The 23,482-nt window shown below is 45.9% G+C and overlaps 1 protein-coding gene across 1 annotated transcript in view; it reads right to left on the minus strand.

Moving 5' to 3' along the window:
* Positions 1 to 8,555, minus strand: part of LOC122926717 (chemokine-like receptor 1) — a 182,911-nt gene extending 174,356 nt beyond the window's left edge. The window contains exon 1 of the mRNA XM_044278188.1: positions 8,450 to 8,555. The gene's annotated coding sequence lies outside the window, so the exon portion shown is untranslated. The remainder of the gene's footprint in view (positions 1 to 8,449) is intronic.
* Between the last annotated feature and the right edge of the window lie 14,927 nt (positions 8,556 to 23,482).

Below are 23,482 nucleotides of genomic sequence, written 5' to 3' on the forward strand. Positions count from 1 at the left end.
GTGAGGGTCTAGTCCACGGGTCGTGGAGACGGGCCCATCTTTGCAGCGTGGCCCCTTTTCTTCTATGTATATCATCAGCTTTACCCATTCGGCTCTGCTGCATGGAGACAATCCCTGTGACACTGTGCCGTCAGCTCTGTAGGGAACTGATTCCGACATCGCCGTAAGTTACCAAATGATCATCTCTAGAGATGAGCGACGTTCTCTAAAATTCGATTCGGCCGCTTCGCCGAACTTTACAAAAAAACACGCTTCGTGCTGAATTACTTTGTAAATAGCGGGTGCAATGACAGGGAATGGCGATTCGTGCCGCCTCCCCATCATTGTACCCCTCAGATGCCGCGGTCATCGCTGATCGCGGCATCCGTGATCCTTATTAAACCATTTTAGTGGCGCAATTTAAGAAAAAAACTCAATTGAACTCACCTCATCCATCTGAGCGTGAAGCGGCCGCTGCGGCCATCTTGCTTGAAGATCCAGCGCATCATACGTCACCGCGTACGAGATTTCGAGGAAGATCTTCAAACAAGATGGCGGCAGCGGCCTCTTCGCGCTCAAATGGATGAGGTGAGTATGATTTTTTTTTACCACCATTTCAGGGAAAATCGATTTTTTACAACGAAATGCGAGGAAATTCGGATTCTCGGCGAATCAACACCCCCCGCCGCCGATCTGATATTAATTACCTGTCTTGAGGAGAGGCCGTCAACATCAAAATCTCAGAGAAACCCTATAATCCTCATAGAAGGAAAAGTTCTGCAATGCTGTAATAATAATTTTATGCTTCAGTTTCATTATTTCCAATATATCTGCTTGCTGTCAGTGGATGGAGACATTCTTGCTTGCAACTAAAAGCTGAAACATGCATAGACCTAATACTTCCCACAGCTGAGGGTTTGATACAATGGTATTCAGTCTAGACCAGCGGTCAGCGACCTCCAGCTCTCCAGCTGTTGTGAAACTACAACCTCCAGCATGCTCCATTCACTTCTGAGAACAAGGGGGATGCTAGGAGTTGTAGGTTTCACAACAGCCCCCTAGTGTAAACAAATGTGAGAAATATTAGGTCTGCGGCCTTATAATGTGCATGGGAGGTCGCTGCAAGGAACTACCTTCATGCCAGCATGCAGTACCCCCTATCTCCACTAGTGGCCGCTGCAGGCAGTGAATAGTTTACTACACCCTGGGTCCGCTGTCCCATAAGCAGAATACAGGCTGCCACAAACGTATACTCAACCCGTCACTGAAGACGTCACCGCGTGCGGCCAGCCAGATCACGTGGTGAGGTCCTCACGCTCGCCGCAGGTCCTTTGGTAGGTTTTCTTCATTTAAGACGAGAGAGGGCAACCCCTCCACAAGCAAGTGAATGAGGCGAGTATAATTTTTTTAAATTTTGAGCCACCATTTTCACAAAAATGTATTAGTTACCATGAATCACAAGGAAATTCGACTTTGTGGCGAATCAAATTTTTTCTAAAATTGGGATCAAAGTCCACTTTGGAGACTTCGATTCGCTCGACACTAATTACAGTCATAAGGTTATATTTCGGGATTGCCTTTAATATAACTAAACCTGGAGCAGGGAACGTCGCCCCTTTCTGAGTCGGGCTGGTTAATGATACGCGGCCTGACGACGCGCCCGTCACAGGATTACATGGATCGGTAAGAAACAATCGAACTGATAAGAACATAACCACGTAACATGTACAGAATTCAGCCTACACAAAACCCAGATGGAAAGTTACCAAACCCCTGAAGAAGCAGGAGGTGCATTTACAGATGAAGCAGAGCTCAACTGTATCCATGAGATCTCACGTTCCTCAAAGACCCAATAATCAGGGAAGCGCAGAAATGTATCTGCCCCGTAGACAAAGCGGGATCACCTGACTGTAGAAGATGCCGGCTCTGCAGGGTGATGCACTCCGACAGGTAGAGTATAATACAGGATGTAACTCAGGATCAGTACAGGATAAGTAATGTATGTGCACAGTGACTCCACCAGCAGAATAGTGAGTGCAGCTCTGGAGTATAATACAGGATGTAACTCAGGGTCAGTACAGGATAAGTAATGTAATGTATGTACACAGTGACTCCACCAGCAGAATAGTGAGTGCAGCTCTGGAGTATAATACAGGATGTAACTCAGGGTCAGTACAGGATAAGTAATGTAATGTATGTACACAGTGACTCCACCAGCAGAATAGTGAGTGCAGCTCTGGAGTATAATACAGGATGTAACTCAGGGTCAGTACAGGATAAGTAATGTATGTACACAGTGACTGCACCAGCAGAATAGTGAGTGCAGCTCTGGAGTATAATACAGGATGTAACTCAGGATCAGTACAGGATAAGTAATGTATGTGCACAGTGACTGCACCAGCAGAATAGTGAGTGCAGCTCTGGAGTATAATACAGGATGTAACTCAGGATCAGTACAGGATAAGTAATGTATGTACACAGTGACTGCACCAGCAGAATAGTGAGTGCAGCTCTGGAGTATAATACAGGATGTAATTCAGGGTCAGTACAGGATAAGTAATGTATGTACACAGTGACTGCACCAGCAGAATAGTGAGTGTAGCTCTGGGGTATAATACAGGATGTAACTCAGGATCAGTACAGGATAAGTAATGTATATACACAGTGACTGTACCAGCAGAATAGTGAGTGCAGCTCTGGGGTATAATACAGGATGTAACTCAGGATCAGTACAGGATAAGTAATGTATGTACACAGTGACTGCACCAGCAGAATAGTGAGTGCAGCTCTGGAGTATAATACAGGATGTAACTCAGGATCAGTACAGGATAAGTAATGTATGTACACAGTGACTGCACCAGCAGAATAGTGAGTGCAGCTCTGGAGTATAATACAGGATGTAACTCAGGATCAGTACAGGATAAGTAATGTATGTACACAGTGACTCCACCAGCAGAATAGCGAGTGCAGCTCTGGAGTATAATACAGGATGTAACTCAGGATCAGTACAGGATAAGTAATGTAATGTATGTGCACAGTGACTGCACCAGCAGAATAGTGAGTGCAGCTCTGGAGTATAATACAGGATGTAACTCAGGATCAGTACAGGATAAGTAATGTAATGTACACAGTGACTGCACCAGCAGAATAGTGAGTGCAGCTCTGGAGTATAATACAGGATGTAACTCAGGATCAGTACAGGATAAGTAATGTATGTACACAGTGACTGCACCAGCAGAATAGTGAGTGCAGCTCTGGAGTATAATACAGGATGTAACTCAGGATCATTACAGGATAAGTAATGTATATACACAGTGACTGCACCAGCAGAATAGTGAGTGCAGCTCTGGAGTATAATACAGGATGTAACTCAGGATCAGTACAGGATAAGTAATGTATGTACACAGTGACTGCACCAGCAGAATAGTGAGTGCAGCTCTGGAGTATAATACAGCATGTAACTCAGGATCAGTACAGGATAAGTATTGTATGTACACAGTGACTGCACCAGCAGAATAGTGAGTGCAGCTCTGGAGTATAATACAGCATGTAACTCAGGATCAGTACAGGATAAGTAATGTATGTACACAGTGACTGCACCAGCAGAATAGTGAGTGCAGCTCTGGAGTATAATACAGCATGTAACTCAGGATCAGTACAGGATAAGTAATGTATGTACACAGGGACTGCACCAGCAGAATACCGAGTGCAGCTCTGGAGTATAATACAGGATGTAACTCAGGATCAGTACAGGATAAGTAATGTGTGTACACAGTGACTGCACCAGCAGAAAAGTGAGTGCAGCTCTGGAGTATAATATAGGATGTAACTCAGGATCAGTACAGGATAAGTAATGTAATGTACACAGTGACTCCACCAGCAGAATAGTGAGTGCAGCTGTGAAGCATTACACAGGCATCAACTCAGGAACATAGCAGGATGCATCATGCAAACTGAATCATTTACATGGTCTGTACTGCAGTTTTTTTTTAAGTACAAAATTTGGCAAATTGTAAGCAAACTCAGTTTTGTGAAAGTTTTCCACTTTTATCCTTTCCTCTCTGTTCTTGTCACTGTAAGTGGAGCGTAGCGCGGGGACAATGTGACCAGACACATTGACAATAATTTATGCCAGAAAATTAGCCTGAATTATATCCACATTGACAGCAGCCCTCAGCTGGAGTAGTCCCAGTCCCTGGGGTCGGCAGCCTCACTTTATCTACAAGGTGACAGTGCTCCTTCATGTACATCTAGTAACGCTGTTCTCTGTATCTTCAGGGCCCCTATGACCCTCCCTAATAGAGGCCAGTTCACATCTACAGCCCCCCTTCTACTCTTCCTAAAGTACTTAGGGTTCTCTTTGGTTTGGTGCTAGTTCACATCTATAGCCCCTCCCCAACTCTTCTTACTTACGGGACTCCTTGGTTTGGCGCTAGTTAACATATACAGCCCCCCTTCTACTCTTCTTACTTAGGTTACTTAGGGGACTCCTTGGTTTGGTGCTAGTTCACATCTATAGCCCCTCCTCTACTCTTCTTACTTAGGGGACTCCTTGGTTTGGCGCTAGTTAACATATACAGTCCCCCTTCTACTCTTCTTAGGGGACTCCTTGGTTCGGTAATAGTTCACATCTATAGCCCCCCCCTCTACTCTTCTTACTTAGGGGACTCCTTGGTTCGGTAATAGTTCACATCTATAGCCCCCCCTCTACTCTTCTTACTTAGGGGACTCCTTGGTTCGGTGCTAGTTAACATCTACAGCCCCCCCTCTACTCTTCTTACTTAGGGGACTCCTTGGTTCGGTGCTAGTTCACATCCACAGCCCCCCCTCTACTCTTCTTACTTAGGGGACTCCTTGGTTCGGTGCTAGTTCACATCCACAGCCCCCCCTCTACTCTTCTTATTAGGGTTCTCCTTGGTTCGGTGCTAGTTCACACCCACAGCCTCCCTCTACTCTTCTTACTAAGGGTTCTCTGTGGCTCGGTGCTACTTCACACCTAAAGCCCCCCCTCTACTCTTCTTACTTAGAGGACTCCTTGGTTTGGTGCTAGTTCACATCTACAGCTCCCCCCCTACTCTTCTTACTTGGTGGACTCCTTGGTTCGGTGCTAGTTCACATATATAGCCCCCCCTCTACTTTTCTTACTTGGTGGAATCCTTGGCTTGGTGCTAGTTCACATCCATAGCCCCCCCCCCTCTACTCTTCTTACTTGGTGGAGTCCTTGATTTTGTGCTAGTTCACATCTACAGCCCCCCCCCCCCCCTCTACTCTTCTTACTTGGTGGACTCCTTGGTTCGGTGCTAGTTCACATATATTGCCCCCCCCCCCTCTACTCTTCTTACTTAGAGGACTCTTTGTTTCGGTGCTAGTTCACATTTGTAGCCCCCCCTCTACTCTTCTTACTTGGTGGACTCCTTGGTTCGGTGCTAGTTCACATCCATAGCCCCCCCTCTACTCTTCTTACTTGGTGGACTCCTTGGTTCGGTGCTAGTTCACATCTATAGCCCCCCCCCCTCTACTCTTCTTACTTGGTCGACTCCTTGGTTCGGTGCTAGTTCACATCTATAGCCCCCCCTCTACTCTTCTTACTTGGTGGACTCCTTGGTTCGGTGCTAGTTCACATCTATAGCCCCCCCCCTCTACTCTTCTTACTTGGTGGACTCATTGGTTCGGTGCTAGTTCACATCTATAGCCCCCCCCCCCCTCTACTCTTCTTACTTGGTGGACTCATTGGTTCGGTGCTAGTTCACATCTATAGCCCCCCCCCTCTACTCTTCTTACTTGGTGGACTCCTTGGTTCGGTGCTAGTTTACATCTATAGCCCCCCCCCCCTCTACTTTTCTTACTTGGTGGACTCATTGGTTCGGTGCTAGTTCACATCTATAGCCCCCCCCCCCCTCTACTCTTCTTACTTGGTGGACTCATTGGTTCGGTGCTAGTTCACATCTATAGCCCCCCCCCTCTACTCTTCTTACTTGGTGGACTCCTTGGTTCGGTGCTAGTTTACATCTATAGCCCCCCCCCCTCTACTTTTCTTACTTGGTGGACTCATTGGTTCGGTGCTAGTTCACATCTATAGCCCCCCCCCCTCTACTCTTCTTACTTGGTGGACTCCTTGGTTCGGTGCTAGTTCACATCTATAGCCCCCCCCCCCCTACTCTTCTTACTTGGTGGACTCATTGGTTCGGTGCTAGTTCACATCTATAGCCCCCCCCCTCTACTCTTCTTACTTGGTGGACTCCTTGGTTCGGTGCTAGTTCACATCTATAGCCCCCCCTTACTCTTCTTACTTGGTGGACTCATTGGTTCGGTGCTAGTTCACATCTATAGCCCCCCCCCCTCTACTCTTCTTACTTGGTGGACTCATTGGTTCAGTGCTAGTTCACATCTATAGCCCTCCCCCCCTCTACTCTTCTTACTTGGTGGACTCATTGGTTCGGTGCTAGTTCACATCTATAGCCCCCCCCCCTCTACTCTTCTTACTTGTTGGACTCCTTGGTTCGGTGCTAGTTCACATCCATAGCCCCCCCTCTACTCTTCTTACTTGGTGGACTCATTGGTTCAGTGCTAGTTCACATCTATAGCCCCCCCCCCTCTACTCTTCTTACTTGGTGGACTCCTTGGTTCGGTGCTAGTCCACATCTATAGCCCCCCCCCCCCCCCTCTACTCTTCTGTGTTACAATGTATTGATTCCTTGCAGCAAGTGATTGTTTTTGTTTCCTTGGCAGCGACACATTGTAACCTCTTATAAACTCGTTATTGTTTGGTTGGAACAATGAGGCTGCTCCGATCCAAGCGGCATATTTCACAGGTCTCAAGATATTACCGGTTTCTGGATAAACCTGACACCCTCCTTCTACATCCACGACTGTCGCATTATAATCTCCAGTGCATCCCCAGCACTGCATGCCATAAGTCCCTCTCTCACTTAGGTTGATGTAGCAGAGCCGAGTTACCTATTTTGAGCATAAAGGCATCATTGAAGTCTATGTCAAGGCTGGGAAAGGAGTTTGAGGTGTGCGTTGAAGGGGTATGGGGCACTATGGGGGGCACGAGGGTTGCAGAGGTTTTATTGATGCAGAAAACCACAGATGAATACTAGAGATTCTGCAGGACAGTTGTCCGGCTCGCTACAGAGTTTGCTGTGGTTTAGAGGTAGTATTTCTAGTCATCCCGGTGGGGCGTCGGACAAAAAAAAATCTAGGACATGAAACCCATCTGATGGAATTACCAGAAATCTTATCTTCTTTATGTGGAGTATTCTACAATTCAATGATGTTATCAGTTCCTGGGAAAGTTGAGTGACTATCCTCATGCCCCCCGTAGCTTCCCACCCAGCTCTATGCCATCTATGGTTCATCGATACAGTCTGTCTTCCTCTGTTACTCAGAACCCTGGGAAAGCTGGGGGGTAAACCCGCTGTAATGAGACCATATTGGTTGTCACCCAGCTTTCCCGGGAACAGTTAGTGTTAAAACATCGGAGAGGACGGTTTTATGACCATCAGGTAATGCACTGGACTGGCCTGCAGTCCTATGTAAAGCCGTACATCAAGCATCTTGTGCGACAATGAACAGAGCAAAGTGCTAATCTCAGCCGACGACTTTATCTGACAAACTCAACTTTGCTCACTAGCAATATCCTTCTTTCATACAGACGTAGCAGAGCTGTGTGTGTCACCTAACAATAGATTCATTATTTTGCAGTACGTAGTTTCGATGCATAATCTACAGATGTAGCAGTGCTCTTCAGTCAGTAAGATTAGCTCTGCTACATCTGTAGCTACCAATACATTCACAATGAATACTCTTAATTATCTATCTCTCTATCTATCTATCTATCTATCTATCTATTATCTATCTATTATCTATCTATCTATCTATTATCTATCTCCTATCTATCTATTATCTATCTATCTATCTATTATCTATCTATCTATTATCTATCTATCTATCTCTCATCTATGTATCTCATATCTATCTATCTATCTATCTATCTATCTATCTATCTATCTATCTAACTATTATCTATCTATCATCTATCTATCTATCTATCTATCTATCTATCTATCTATCTATCTATCTATCTATCTATCTATCATCTATGTATCTCATATCTATCTATCTATCTATCTATCTATATATCTCTCATCTATGTATCTCATATCTATCTATCTATCTATCTATTATCTATCTATCTATCTATCTATCTATTATCTATCTATTATCTATCTATCTATCTATCTATCTCTCATCTATGTATCTCATATCTATATATCTATCTATCTCTTATCTATCTGTTATCTATCTCTTATCTATCTCATATCAAGATATTGTAATAGTTTTAAAGTCCTAGAAAAAAAAAACAACACAGCTCTATCATGTGCAACAAACTCAGCACTGCTACATTTGTCAAGTGCAAGTCAACAAATGCCCGTTCACTTTCCATATGGTCATTCATGGTCCCTACCTTGTGGCCAGCACTGGGGTCCAAGAGGGTGAAGTAGAAGGAGATTCCCTTTTTGCAGCGAGAAGGAGCCAAGTCTGAGCGTTGTCGTGAGACATAGACAGAGAACACACTCAGCTCATCTGCACTGTGTGATCCATTCACTATGCCCGTCCCCTGTAACCCCTTCCTGCCTGGGAGGCTCCGAAGGCAGCGGAGCAGCTAAGCTTGGATCCATAAAAAAAACTAAGGAATGTGTCCTGGAAGAGTTGTGCTGGCAGTGGGGAACTAGAAAGAAAGACTTTAAAGGATGACATGGTATAGCATAGCTGAGGTTGTCATTAAACTAAATTGGCTATGGGCGATGAGGACTCCCTGAGTTATCGTCATCTGGTTGGTTAAATTGCACAGTCCTACGGAAACCCACAGCTTTCAGATATCACCAAATGACAAAGTCAGCTCTGCTACCTTTGTATCAATATTAAATATTTGTATGTATTACTTTTGCATTGTCTGTGTGTGTTGGGGGATCTTGTGTCTACATTAGGAAGCATGAAGAACATAAGGAAGCTTAACCCTTAAAAAGATTTCTTTAACCCTTTGAGAACCCGACCATTTTTTTATTTTTTTTCACTCCCTGCCTTTCCAGACCGATAACCTTTTTTTACTTGTCCGTTCACATAGCCTTATGAGGGCTTGTTTTTTTGTGGGACAAGATGTACTTTCTAATCCCTCCATTTACTATTGTATATTATGGGAAGGTGGAAAAAAAACACTCCAAATGGGGTTAAATTACAAATAAAAGATACATTTCTGCCATAGTTTTATTGGTTTTGTTATTATGGCATTTCCTATTATATAAATCTGACTTATTCTCTTCATTTTCGATTACAGTGATACCAAAATCGAATATTCGTCATTATTCTATTTATCGCGAATAATGTGCAATTGAATTATTCGCGTATTGCGATTTTTTTTTTTTACTGTATAAGGCAACTTTCCTATTGGTTGGCTATTTAGAATATTCACATTTTTTTTCCAATCTGTACAGTTGTTCGCATACTCCTCCCCGACAAGCATCCCCGTCACCATGGGAACGACTGTGGATTAGAAAATACCATCGGATCAGAGTTTTCCCTTAGATCGTGAAAACTCAAATCCGATGGTGTATTCTAACCCACAGGCGTTCCCTTGTCGGGGAGGAGTATGCTAACGACCATACAGATTGGGAAAAAAAGATGAATATTCTAAATAACGAATATATTCCCTATATTGCTATATATTAGTTTTTTTGAATATTGGTCATTCGATTTTCCATATGAAAACATGATTCTTCCCTGCTTAAGTTGCTTGTGGGCCAATAACTCATTGACCCACAACAAAGAAGCAGGGAGGAATCATGTTTTCAGATGTTAAAAAATGATGAATATTCGATAGAGCGAATATACAGCACTATATTCGTAATATTTGCGAATTTGCAAAGTTGCGATATTCATGATTAATATTCGCTATTCGAATATTCGCGCTCAACACTACTGTCCACAACCTCAATCAGTCACACTCCAAACTCCACTATGGCCAAGACCAAAGATCTGTCGAAGGACACCAGAAACAAAATTGTAGATCTGCAAAAGGCTGGGAAGACTGAATCTGCAATAGGCAAGCAGCTTGGTGTGAAGAAATCAACTGTGGGAGCAATTATTAGAAAATGGAAGACAAACAAGACCACTGATAATCTCCCTTGATCTGGGGCTCCACGCAAGATCTCACCCCGTGGGGTCAAAATTATCTGAGAACTAGGGAAGGAAGATGGACACCTCCTAGATAAAACCCTAACCAAAATCCTGACTAACTACCAGTATGAACAGACCCCAAAGGTAGGTGAGTTCATACGCAGGAATACCTAGAGTCCTATGTAGCCCTATAGGACCCTGGTACTAATGGCAGGGACGAGACTACCTGTTTTTCCAAAAGGAAGGACGAACATAAATCTACCTCAGGCCTAATACAAACAATAGGGAAATGCAACACACAGAACCCGAACAAAATATAAAAGGGAAAGGAAAGACTTATCTTGAAAGAGGCTATGGAAGCACGAGGAACTCAGCCGAGATCCAACCACAAACAATCCAAAGGCACAGAAGCTATAAACTGCACAGCATAGTGGGAGAAGCAACTATAAATAAATGACCACATAGCAACACCTTGAGGCAAGGGGTGCGGCCATTACCTAAAACAACACAGACACCTATTGATCCACAAGGAAAGCCTGTCAGATCAAACCACGTGTTGTCTTAGTACGTCCGTGACACACAAACTCGAAATAAAACTAAAGATTGTCCCACAAAAAAGGACCCCCACATACCTCAGTAGATATAACTATAAAAAAGTTATGGGGGTCAGAATATGGTGGTGTAAAAAATATTTATTTATTTATTTTTACACTATTTAGAAATAAAAATCCTATACATATGTGGTATTGTTGTAATCGTACAAACTCAGAGAATGAAGGGCATGGGTCAGTTTTGCTGCAAAGGGAGAGCAAAACCCATTTGGAATTTTTTCCTGCTTCCCACTACATTGTACGCCACATTAAATGATGGCATTATTAAGTACTCTCCCGCAAAAAATAAGCCCTCATACAGACATGTGAACAGAAAAATAAAAAAGTTATGTCTCAAGAAATATAGGGAAGAAAAATGAAAATGCAAAAACAAAAAACTCAAGTATTCTAAGAGTTAATATTACATGTACTTTGACATATCGATACAGGAAAGACTATGAAGATCACGTAGGAGAAAGAAGGTGGCAGCCACATTTTGGGTCTTGGCCCGGCAGCGTGAGAGACTGAGCGGGTATATATTCCGGGCTGATGTTTTGGGGAACTTTGACAATATGTGTTGGGGACGTCATTTTCACATGTCTCGGGTTATGTTCTAGTACGTGTTAAGTCTGGTGAAACCCACTTTAACCAGAAAGGTGAAAACCTATAGAACCCAATCGGACTCTGGCCACTGTCACTGGCGGTATGCCACACCTAGTGAGCGTAGGACAATACAATGTCTCTTTGGTATAGGACTGTCCATTGTATGGTGCCTAGAATGTAAAGGAACTTCAGAAAACCCTGGATTGATGTGCAGAGCGAGATTTTCTACTCCAGGGAGAAATCATGACTTTAGATGGAAAAAAATGACGAATATTCTAAAAAACAAATATATAGCACTATATTTAATATAGTGCTATATATTTGTTTTTTAGAATATTTGCCATTTTTTTTCCATTTGAATTCATTATTCCTCCCTGCTTAAGTTGCTTGTTGGCCAATAACTCATTGGCCCACAAGCAAGAAGCAGGGAGGAATGGTGTTCAGATGGAAAAAAATGATGAATATTCGTCATTACGAATATATAGCACTATATTCTAAATATTCTCAAATTCTCAAAGTGTCGATATTCGAGATTAAAATTCGCTATTCGAATATTCACGCTCAACACTAGTCTTGACTATATAAGACACAATACAACTGGATCTGTTCATGACGGGTGCATGCAGTTGTATTATCACAAAGGAAATGTTTTTGCAGATCCATTAAGGATCTGCAAAAAAAACGCTAGTGTGAAAGTAGCCTAAAGACTGGCTGAGGTCTGATATAGGCCCCAAGCCAGCTTGAGTAGTTTCCAGCAGGCTGTGCCTCTCTGGTGCAGCCTGCTGGTCAATGTCAGTAAAGCACTGATATAAAATGCATTGGACTATAGGGATAATGCATTGTAGTTTAAAATCTATCGAAATGTTGTCTGCTATGGTCCCTTTGTGGGACTATTAGGTGGTAAAATAAAAAGTAAAAAAAAAACTACGAATTTATTAAATTAAAAAATACACTTTTTTTCCATTGAAAATACTCTTTTTCTTTTTACCTCATATGTTTGATATTGCCACATCCATAACAACCTGCACTACATAAATATCATGTAAATGTCCCCCTACGGTGAACACCGTAAAAAAAAATATATAAAAAAGACAGAATTGCTAATTTATACTTAGTTACCACTGAAAATTTTTTATAACAAGTGATCAAAAAGTGTTATTTACTCCAAAATGATGCCAATGAAAACAACAAGTTGTCCCACAAAAATCAAGCCCTCACACAACTCCATGGAGAGAAAAATAAAAAAGTTATGGGCCTTGGGAAGTGGCAATGCAAAAAGATTTTATTCCTTTAAAAAAAAAGTGGTTTCATTTAACAAAAGTAACAATACTGAAAAAAAACGATATGTATTTGGTAACGTTCTATACTGACCCAAAGAATAAAGATATCATATTATTTACACCGAAAAATGAACGCCGTAAAATTTGTAACATAAAAACTCAGGGGCAGTATTGCTGTTTTTACCCATCTCCCTTCCAGAAAGAGTTAATAAAAGTTAATCAGAACGTTATGTGTACCCCAAATCTGCACCATTAAAAACTACAACTTTCCCCACAAACAACAAGCCCTCATAAAGCTATATAGACACAAAACTAAAAAGTTATAGCTCTTGAAACGCGACAATGAAAAAAGGAAAGAAAACTCTTGGTCAGTAAGGCCCAAAACAGGCGGGTCACTAAGGCCCCTTTCACACGGGCGAGTATTCCGCGCGGGTGCAATGATTGAGGTGAACGCATTGCACCCGCACTGAATCCTGACCCATTCACTTCAATGGGGCTGTGTACATGAGCGGTGATTTTCACACATCACTTGTGTGTTGCGTGAAAATCGCAGCATGTTCTATATTCTGTGCTTTTCACGCAACGCAGGCCCCATAGAAATGAATGGGGCTGTGTGAAAATCGCATCGCATCTGCAAGCTAGTGCGGATGCGATGCGATTTTCACGCATGGTTGCTAAGGAGACAAGGGAAGAGCGACCCGGGACCCCATTTATTTGATTATTTTCCATTATAACATGGTTATAATGGAAAATTATAGCATTATTTTATACAGAATGCTAAGTATAATGTCAATTAAGGGTTAAAAAATAATAAAAACATAACTCACCTCATCCACTTGATCGCGCAGCCAGGATCCTCTTCTTTGTTCTTCTTGAAGGACCTGCTAAAGGACCTTCACTGACGTCATCGCCGCGCTCACCACATTTTGCAGGTCCTTCAAGAAGAACAAAGAAGAGTGGATTAGGTGAGTTATGTTTTTATTATTTTTTAACCCTTAATTGACATTATACTTAGCATTCTGTATTAAAGAATGCTATTATTTTCCATTATAACCATAATGGAAAATAATAAAATCTACAGAACACTGAACCTGAACTTCAGTGAAGAAGTCCGGGTTTGGGTCTGGGTACCACATTCAGTTTTTTCTCATGCGCGTGCAAAACGCATTGCACTTGTGTGGAAAAAACTGAACAACGGAACGCAATCGCAGTCAAAACTAACTGTAATTGCGTGCCTACTCACGCGGGTTTACGCAATGCACCCTGAATGCATCTGGCCCTCACCCGCGACGCCCGTGTGAAGGGAACCTAAGGGGTAAAAACTCCTATGGTATTTTTTACGTCAACAGAGCCGAGTGGGGGCTCATTTTTTGCAAGGAGATCTGTAATTTTTACTGATATTATTTTGGGGTGTGTATGACTTTTTCGATTTTTTGGGGTAGGTGAAGTAACAAAAAATGCCAAATAAGCCATTATGACGTTCGCCATACAAGATAAAACCATTTATAGTTTCATAGTTTGAACATTTTGTGACGGGGTGATGCTAATGATCTTTATTTTTTTTAATGTTTATTTATTTTTATTGTGGAGAAAGGAGGTGATTTTTTTTGCATTTTAAAAACTTTTTTTTTAATCCCCCTGAACATGCAATCATTATATTGCTCACTAATGTGATTTAATAAATGGGAAATACAATATATTCCAATGCAGTGCTGGCAAATGCAGAAATCCATTTGGATAGACATGTGATAGGCTTGAGAGTGTGCAAGAATATGGGGCCTATCACCACCAAGGTACAGCTTTCATGATCTCAGCATGGGGAAGCCGATGGGGCCCGATAATACAGTGCTCCCGTGGAAGGCCGCTTCAGATGTAGGGTTCACAATTGACAATGGAATCTGACAGGTTACACGTCTACGATTGGCGTTATTGCCAATCGCAGACATTAGCCCTGGGTGTCTGCTATGTGAAATGAAGTGGAGCAGACGCCATCTTTAAAGAGATAACATTTTAATATCAGACTGCACGGCTCTGTTCACAGCTTAGAGACCGTGCTGGGTTACTGCAGCTACATTTACTGGCATGGCCACTATACTTTGAATAGATCTGTGCTTCCTGCTCCATTCAAGAGCTACTTCTAGCATCGGAGTGGGGGTGGGAGGCTATTGGACCCTTACTTATCGGATATTAAAGCCATATCTTGATGATCGGTCAACAATATTAAGAGCCTGGAAACCCCTTTTACCATTCCTGAGAATTGGCTGATTGTCAGCAGAGATAAGGGCTGCATTTATTTGCGCTGTACGAGGAGATGGGATCAATACAGCAATCATCATTTCTTATGGCGACAACTGATCAATCTGCTGCATAGGAACAATGATATTTGGTGACACACAGTTGCTTGTGCAATGGTACCTCCCCCTAGGGCCCTCCATATCGCGACCCATGTGTAGGAATGCCGAGTGGTATTGTGCGGCCTAAAATGTCTCTTTATGTGTGTCACGGTGCTCCTACCTGGATACTGCTGGACCCCAGGTTTTGGCTCTGAAGCAATAAATAAAGGGATTAGATGAGGGATTAAGGAAGAACTTGAGTCCAGACCTTGAGATGAAGTTCAATGGCAGCTTTACTTTGCATAAACTTTCTCCAAAACGGTTTACAGGCTTTGTCTTGGTTCCAGCAGGCTTTAGCATTAAACTGGCAGGCAAACTCCACTCTGCTACATCTGTTTCTCTCTGACTCTGCTGTACTGACAGGTTGGCTGTATAACTCAGCTTCTTCTGTGTGCTGTACTTCGCTTTGTAGTCTGACTCTAGGTTATACCAGGGAACTTTCCTCCTGGCTCCTGAGGCTTCAAGCTTTGGCCTCCATGGCCAGCAGAGCTTAAGGTGCTCTGGCTGGCGTGGTCATGTCCATCATAGACATGCCCCTGCACATCCTTCCCCTAGCTGGGGGTTACCTAGACTGACTAGAACTTCTGCCCTAGCCTTCCTGCAGGAAGTAGCATTCGCCCACCCCTCTCCAGGTTCCATTCTATCTAAGTATAGCTCTGCCAGGTTTGCTGCCACCTGCTGGTGAACCAGGCACTTTGCATGAACAGTTACATAAACATTAGAAATGCACAATGTGGAGGACCTGGAATAAATGCATAAGATGACATGAGGTTAGACCAATAAAGACAGTAACAAGGTGCAGAAGTGGTAACACCACTTCGGGGTGTTACACTTGTTCATCAGGTGATCTATTGCCAGAGGTAGATTGGCCATAGACCTTATAGGGAAAATTCCCAGTGGGCCGATGGCCCAGAGGCCACCCTAGCCTTCCTCTCAATTCTCCAGTGGAAGTTTTTGAGGATGTATTTTGTGCTGCTGGCGGTATTTTGTGATGGACTGTGGTATTTGGCTCTGTTGGTATAATGTGCCACAATATGTTATTGCTGGCTCTGCCTTTTATCAATTTGGACCTGACTACAAAACAGGGACCCTTTTAGTATTTTTTCCAGGGCCACTTTAAGTTCCCAGTCTTCCCCTGTCCATGCTTGGCAACCTTTACACAGGCAGATTATCGGGAACGCACGTTTACACAAATGCTCATTCCCATTAATCTGCCTGATCATTGGTCCGTGTAAAAGGACCCTTTGATCCAAACCAGAATTGAGAAACAAGCTTCTATATCTCCTTCAGTAATATAAACATGTAGCGTTGACAACCAGTACTAATTAGTAACAAGACCAGTATAGTTCAGCTGTAAATATACAAAAAAAATAATGACCCAACTATAAGATAACACAAAATAGTGAACATCAATAAAAAAAAATACAGCTTGCAAATACCGTGACGGCAAGTTAGACAATACAATAACTGCTAGTAAAACAACATAAACTGCTCTCCTAGGCCTCATGCACGCAACCATATGTGTTTTGTGGTCTGCAAACAGAAGATCCGTAATATACAGATTCCAGATGTCTGCATGCCACAATTTCCAGTCCCAATAGTAGGAATGACAATTCTGGTCCACAAACTAGGCAAAAATATTCTTGTGTTGTCCACATTTTTATGGTCCAAAAGATATGAATCGGTCTGTGTCAGAACCACAAAGTAATGTGGATCGGACTCAAACCAGAACTAGGGTTGGGTGCATGAGGCAAATAGAAACGTTCTCTTTAAAAGTAGCGCAAGTTCAATTGTGAAGTAAGTACACAGGCAGGATGATTTTTCATAGGTTTGTTAAAGGGCCCTGGTCATGTGGATAGTATGTGTCCGGACTCCAGCTGGAGGGGAACTCAGACCAGGTGGAAGGTGTGAACCGAGGCTGTGTGACAGGCGTGAAAGAAGGCTGAACCATGGAAGCTGAGAACCAAGGCTGTGTGGCAGTGGTAAACTGATGCTGCGTGGTAGGCATGAACTGAGGCTGGGCGGAAGGCATGAACCAAGGCTGTGTGGTAGGCAAGAACTGAGGCTGTTTGGTAAGCGTGAACCGAGGCTGTGTGGCAGGGGTGAACAAAGGCTGCGTGGTACACATGAACCGAGGCTGTGTGGCAGTGGTGAACTGATGCTGTGTGGTAGACATGAACCGAGGCTGCGTGGTAGGCATGAACCGAGGCTGCGTGGTAGGCATGAACCGAGGCTATGTAGCAGACATGAACTGAGACTGTGTGGCAGGGAAGAACTGCGGTTGTGTGGTAGGCATGAACTGAGGCTGTGTGTCAGGAATAAACTGAGGCTGTGTGGCAGGAATGAACTGAGGCTGTGTGGCAGACATGAACCCAGGCTGTGTGGCAGGCATGAACCGAGGCTGTGTGGCAGGGGTGAACTGATGCTGTGTGGCAGGCATGAACTGAGACTGTGTGGTAGGCAAGAACTGAGGCTGTGTGACAGGCATGAAAGAAGGCTGAACCATGGAAGCTGAGAACCAAGGCTGTGTGGCAGTGGTGAACGGAGGCTGTGTGGTAGGCATGAACTGAGGCTGGGCGGAAGGCATGAACCAAGGCTGTGTGGCAGGCGTGAACCAAGACTGTGTGGTAGGCAAGAACTGAGGATGTTTGGCAAGCGTGAACCGAGGCTGTGTGGCAGGGGTGAACAAAGGCTGCGTGGCACACATGAACCAAGGCTGTGTGGCAGTGCTGAACCGATCCTGTGTCGCAGACATGAACCGAGGCTGTGTGGCAGGAATGAACCGAGGTTGTGTGGCAGGCATGAACCGAGGCTGTGTGGCAGGCATGAACCGAGGCTGTGTGGCAGGCATGAACCGAGGCTGTGTGGCAGGCATGAATCGAGGCTGTGTGGCAGGCATGAACCGAGGCTGTGTGGCAGGCATGAATCGAGGCTGTGTGGCAGGCATGAACCGAGGCTGAGTGGCAGACATGAACCGAGGCTGCGTGGCAGGCATGAACCGAGGCTGCGTGGCAGGCATGAACCGAGGCTGCGTGGCAGGCATGAACCGAGGCTGCGTGGCAGGCATGAACCGAGGCTGCTTGGCAGGCATGAACCGAGGCTGTGTGGCAGGAATGAACCGAGGTTGAGTGGCAGGCATGAACCGAGGCTGCGTGGCAGGCATGAACCGAGGCTGCGTGGCAGGCATGAACCGAGGCTGTGTAGCAGTCATGAACCGAGGCTGTGTGGCAGACATGAACCGAGGCTGTGTGGTAGGCATGAACCGAGGCTGAGTGGCAGGCATGAACCGAGGCTGTGTGGCAGGAGTGAACCAAGGCTGTGTGGCAGGCAAGAACGGAGGCTGCGTGGCAGACATGAACCGAGGCTGCGTGGCAGGCATGAACCGAGGCTGCGTGGCAGGCATGAACCGAGGCTGCGTGGCAGGCATGAACCGAGGCTGAGTGGCAGACATGAACCGAGGCTGCGTGGCAGGCATGAACCGAGGCTGCGTGGTAGGCATGAACCGAGGCTGCGTGGCAGGCATGAACCGAGGCTGCGTGGCAGACATGAACCGAGGCTGTGTGGTAGGCATGAACCGAGGCTGTGTGGCAGGCATGAACCGAGGCTGCTTGGCAGGCATGAACCGAGGCTGTGTGGCAGGAATGAACCGAGGTTGAGTGGCAGGCATGAACCGAGGCTGCGTGGTAGGCATGAACCGAGGCTGCGTGGCAGGCATGAACCGAGGCTGTGTAGCAGACATGAACCGAGGCTGTGTGGCAGACATGAACCGAGGCTGTGTGGTAGGCATGAACCGAGGCTGTGTGGCAGGCATGAACCGAGGCTGTGTGGCAGGATTGAACCGAGGCTGTGTGGCAGGCAAGAACGGAGGCTGCGTGGCAGACATGAACCGAGGCTGCGTGGCAGGCATGAACCGAGGCTGCGTGGCAGGCATGAACCGAGGCTGCGTGGCAGGCATGAACCGAGGCTGAGTGGCAGACATGAACCGAGGCTGCGTGGCAGGCATGAACCGAGGCTGCGTGGTAGGCATGAACCGAGGCTGCGTGGCAGGCATGAACCGAGGCTGCGTGGCAGACATGAACCGAGGCTGCGTGGCAGACATGAACCGAGGCTGCGTGGCAGGCATGAACCGAGGCTGCGTGGCAGGCATGAACCGAGGCTGCTTGGCAGGCATGAACCGAGGCTGTGTGGCAGGAATGAACCGAGGTTGAGTGGCAGGCATGAACCGAGGCTGCGTGGTAGGCATGAACCGAGGCTGTGTGGCAGGCATCAACTGAGACTGTGTGTTAGGCAAGAGCTGAGGCTGCGTGGCAGGCATGAACTGAGGCTGTGTGGCAAGCGTGAACTGAGGCTGCATGGCAGGGGTCAACTGGGGCTGCGTGGTAGGCATGAACCGAGGCTGTGTGGCAGGCGAGAACTGAGGCTGTGTGGCAGGCAAGAACTGAGGCTGTGTGGCAAGTGTGAACCGAGGCTGTCTGGCAGGGGTGAACCGAGGCTGTGTGGCAGGAATGAACTGAGGTTGTATGCTAGGCATGAACCGAGGATGTGTGGTAGGCATGATCGGAGGCTGTGTGGCAGGAGTGAACTGAGGCTGTACACTAGTCATGGCACACAGTGGCTATTACACAGTACCTATGTAAGTGCTTAGCGGAGCAGGCTTGGGGTGTGAGACAGGCTACATTTTAGCTGTCTTCAGTGCAAGAACCAGGACCTGTCTCACACCCCGAGCCTGCTCCGCTAAGCACTTACATATCACCAAAGAAATTGCACAAAAATCTTTGCATAGTAAATATAAATAAACTTTATTGACGTATGTAAAATACATACATGAAGATAAAAAAAGGCAGCACAAAGGTGGAACACAAGGGAGAGGAATAGGACCCAAGGAGGGGCTGGGAGGTCAGCACACTAGGAGTCAGGGAAAAATATATTAAGATAATCAGATGATGGTCACCAAGACACCTCAAGACAATAAGCCCCAAGCAATGGCAAAAGGAGACAAATGTGAGGATAAACAGACTTGGTGATTAAGAGAAAAAGATAAGCATACCCTGAGTGGTGTGTCGATCTCTCAGCCACCTCCTGACCCAACGCTGTTTCGCCAGTCAATCTGACTTTTTCTGGGGATGTGCATCCCCAGAAGAAGCCAGATTGACTGGCGAAAAAGCGTGCACACAGTGCCAGCTACACCACATCATCACAGTATGCCAGTACCTGCAGGGAGGACAGTGCCCCCGCACTGACCGCATCACTGTATTACAATGGAGCCAAATACTGACACACGTGGGTGGTATCATGGCAGTATGCTATGTATATAGTGTGATGTATTGTGTGTGTCATCTCTGGTATACAGTCATTGTGTGGTATATATAGTTTGTATATAAGGTGTACGCCGCGTACACACACTGCCCACACCTGCGCGTTGGCCCGCTGCTGTGCCCAGCTCTGCCGTGCCTCCTCCTCCTCCCCCTCCGTCTTCCTCTGCAGCCGCCCTACACCCCAGAATCCGGGCCCTGTGCCCTGTAACCGCCACCTGCCGCAGCGTATTGGGTATCCAGGTGCCAACAATTGCCCCATCCAATTGTATCTGCGCCCATGATGATACCTGTACCAATGGCCAAAGCTGTCTAATCCACCCTTCAGGTGCCCTCCTTCTGCAGTGACACAGTGCCATTGTCCCCCCATGGTCAGGACCCTGCAGGTGCCCCACCACACGCACAGGGGGTGGAGGAGGAGTGGGGCAGACAGGCAGCTCCATGCTTTGTCCCCGTGCTGGGTGACAGTGGGAGCGAAGAGAGAGCATCAGTGAGGCGACACACACTACAGGAGCGGCTGCGGGAGGGAGGAGGCGCCGGGAGGAAGGAAGGGGAAATGCTGCGCTCATCACTGCCAGTCCGCTCTGCACACAGGCTTCGGGGCTGACAATAGCGAGATGCCCGCTGGACCACACTGACGTCTCCTCTGCCCGGTGCCAACTCCGCTCTATGAGGCTCCTCATCCAGGGCACCCCTATTCTTCTCACTGTTGGACGTGACCATGGGGGACAATGGAATAGACAGCTTTGGCCATTGGTACAGGTATCATCATGGGTGCAGATACAATTGGATGGGGCAATTATTGGCACCTGGATATCCAAGACACTGCGGCAGGCGGCGGTTACATGGCCCGGATCCCGGGGTGTGAGGCGGCTGCAGAGGGGGAGGAGGAGGACGGCGGAGCTGGGCTCACAGCGGTGTGGCAGCGTGTGGAGCGTTGTGTCCCGATTGGTCGCACAGCCGTGCATGCCCAGTGTGCACTGGTGACACGGACACAGCGCACTGACACCACTTTTATTATATAGGATTATTATTATTATTACTGCTTTTTCAGTGCTTTTAGATTGCTGTTCACCTGAACTTTATTTATTTTTTAACACCATGATCACATAACAAACTGGTTATGTGGTTGTAAATGACAGAATATCTTGACATTCTTGCATCTGTTTAGGTGTTGGTCCTTACAAAAAGAACTTTGCCGCTCTCTTCATCTTTCCAGTTTGCCACTCTTTTCTTGTAGATCCTTCCCGTTTCTGGCTGGTCACATGACAAACACATCATCAACACTGTGATTTTGCAGAACATTTACATGCGCTCACTCGGACAAAACCCGAATGTTCTAAGGTACTTGGGTAAAGTCTTGGACAGATTCTGCGGATGTCTGAACAAATACACATACAGCCCCTCTGGGTAAACTCCAGAAAATATCTGGATGACCTTGTAACTGTCTATCGGGCTTACTACGAGGATATCATCAGGTTGAAGTTCTGATCTAAAGTTCTAACATTCTACATTTAAACATTAGTAAATAGCTTGGTTGGTGGCAAATAAGCCACACCCCATAAATATGCCACACCCCTTAAAGAAGTCACTCTCCTGACATAAGCCACTCCTCCTTAAAAGATTACATTAAAAAGCGTCTTAGGAGTCACTAGCAGTCTCAAAAAAATTCTGAATCGCCACAGGTGGCCCTAAAAGGAGGCCTCTACCTGGGAGAGAATTGTACCCCCAACTGGTGGAATCAACTGTACCCTCTGCAGGTGTAGTGGACTGTACCATCTACTGGTGGAATGAACTGTGCCCTCTACTGGTGGGGTGAACTGCACCTTCTACTGGTGGAGTGAAATGTGCCCTCTACTGGTGGAGTGGACAGTATCCTCTACTGATGGAGAGTTGCACCCTCTACTGGTGGAATGAGCTGTACTCTCTTCTGTTGGAGTGGACTGTGCCTTCTGTTGGTGGAGTTAACTGTTCCCTCTACTAGTGGAGTGAAACGTGCCCTATACTGGTGGAGTGGACAGTATCCTCTACCGATGGAGAGTTGCACCCTCTTCTGGTGAAGTGGACTGTAGCCTCTACTGGTGGAGTGGACATTATCCTCTACCGATGGAGAGTTGCACCCTCTACTGGTGGAATGAGCTGTACTCTCTTCTGGTGGAGTGGACTGTAGCCACTTCTGTTGGAGTGGACTGTGCCCTCTTTTGGTGGAGTTAACTGTTCCCTCTACTAGTGGAGTAAAACGTGCCCTATACTGGTGGAGTGGACAGTATCCTCTACCGATGGAGAGTTGCACCCTCTTCTGGTGAAGTGGACTGTAGCCTCTTCTGGTGGAGTGGACTGTACCCTCTATTGGTGGAGTGGACTGTACCCTCTATTGGTGGAGTGAACTGTGCCCTCTGTTGGTGGAGTTAACTGTTCCCTCTACTGGTGGAGTGGACTGTACCCTCTTCTGGTGTCGTGAACTGTATACTCTACTGGTGGCGTGAACTGTGCCCTCTGCTGGTGGAGTGAACTGTACCCTCTACTGGTGTCGTGAACTGTGCCGTTTACTGGTGGAGTGAACTGTGCCCTCTACTGGTGGAGTGAACTGTGCCCTCTACTGGTGGAGTGAACTGTGCCCTCTACTGTTAGAGTGAACTGTGCCCTCTACTGGTGAAGTGAACTGTGCCCTCTACTGGTGGAGTGAACTGTGCCCTCTACTGGTGGAGTGAACTGTGCCTTCAACTGGTAGAGAGAACTGTACCCTCTACTGATAGACTGGACAAAATCCTCTATTGGTGGAGGAAACTGTGACCATTGTGTCTGAGAATTTCCTGGAAGTAAAGATTTTTTGTGATTAAACTCCACAGACCACCTACTGTCCACTCCGCATCTCACCTAGGACCTGTCATTTAGGGGGCAGCCATGACACCTCTAAACTCTATTGCCCTCTTCTTTCCTCAGTACATTGCGTTCAGAGAGTGCCTTTCAGTGAATATAGGAAGAGTCTATGCTGCTTCCTCTCCCAGACCTAGTGATCATAGGATCGCCGGCGGATTTCCTGGACTGAGCAGAGCTCTGGGTCTTAGCAGATCCAGAAATCTATAGGAAATCCTTGATGCCAGTCCAAGATACAGGAAAATATAATGGACGGATGTCAGTATAGC

The sequence above is a fragment of the Bufo gargarizans genome, chromosome 2 (genome assembly GCF_014858855.1).
Source record: "Bufo gargarizans isolate SCDJY-AF-19 chromosome 2, ASM1485885v1, whole genome shotgun sequence".
In the NCBI taxonomy this organism is placed as follows: Eukaryota; Metazoa; Chordata; class Amphibia; order Anura; family Bufonidae; genus Bufo; species Bufo gargarizans.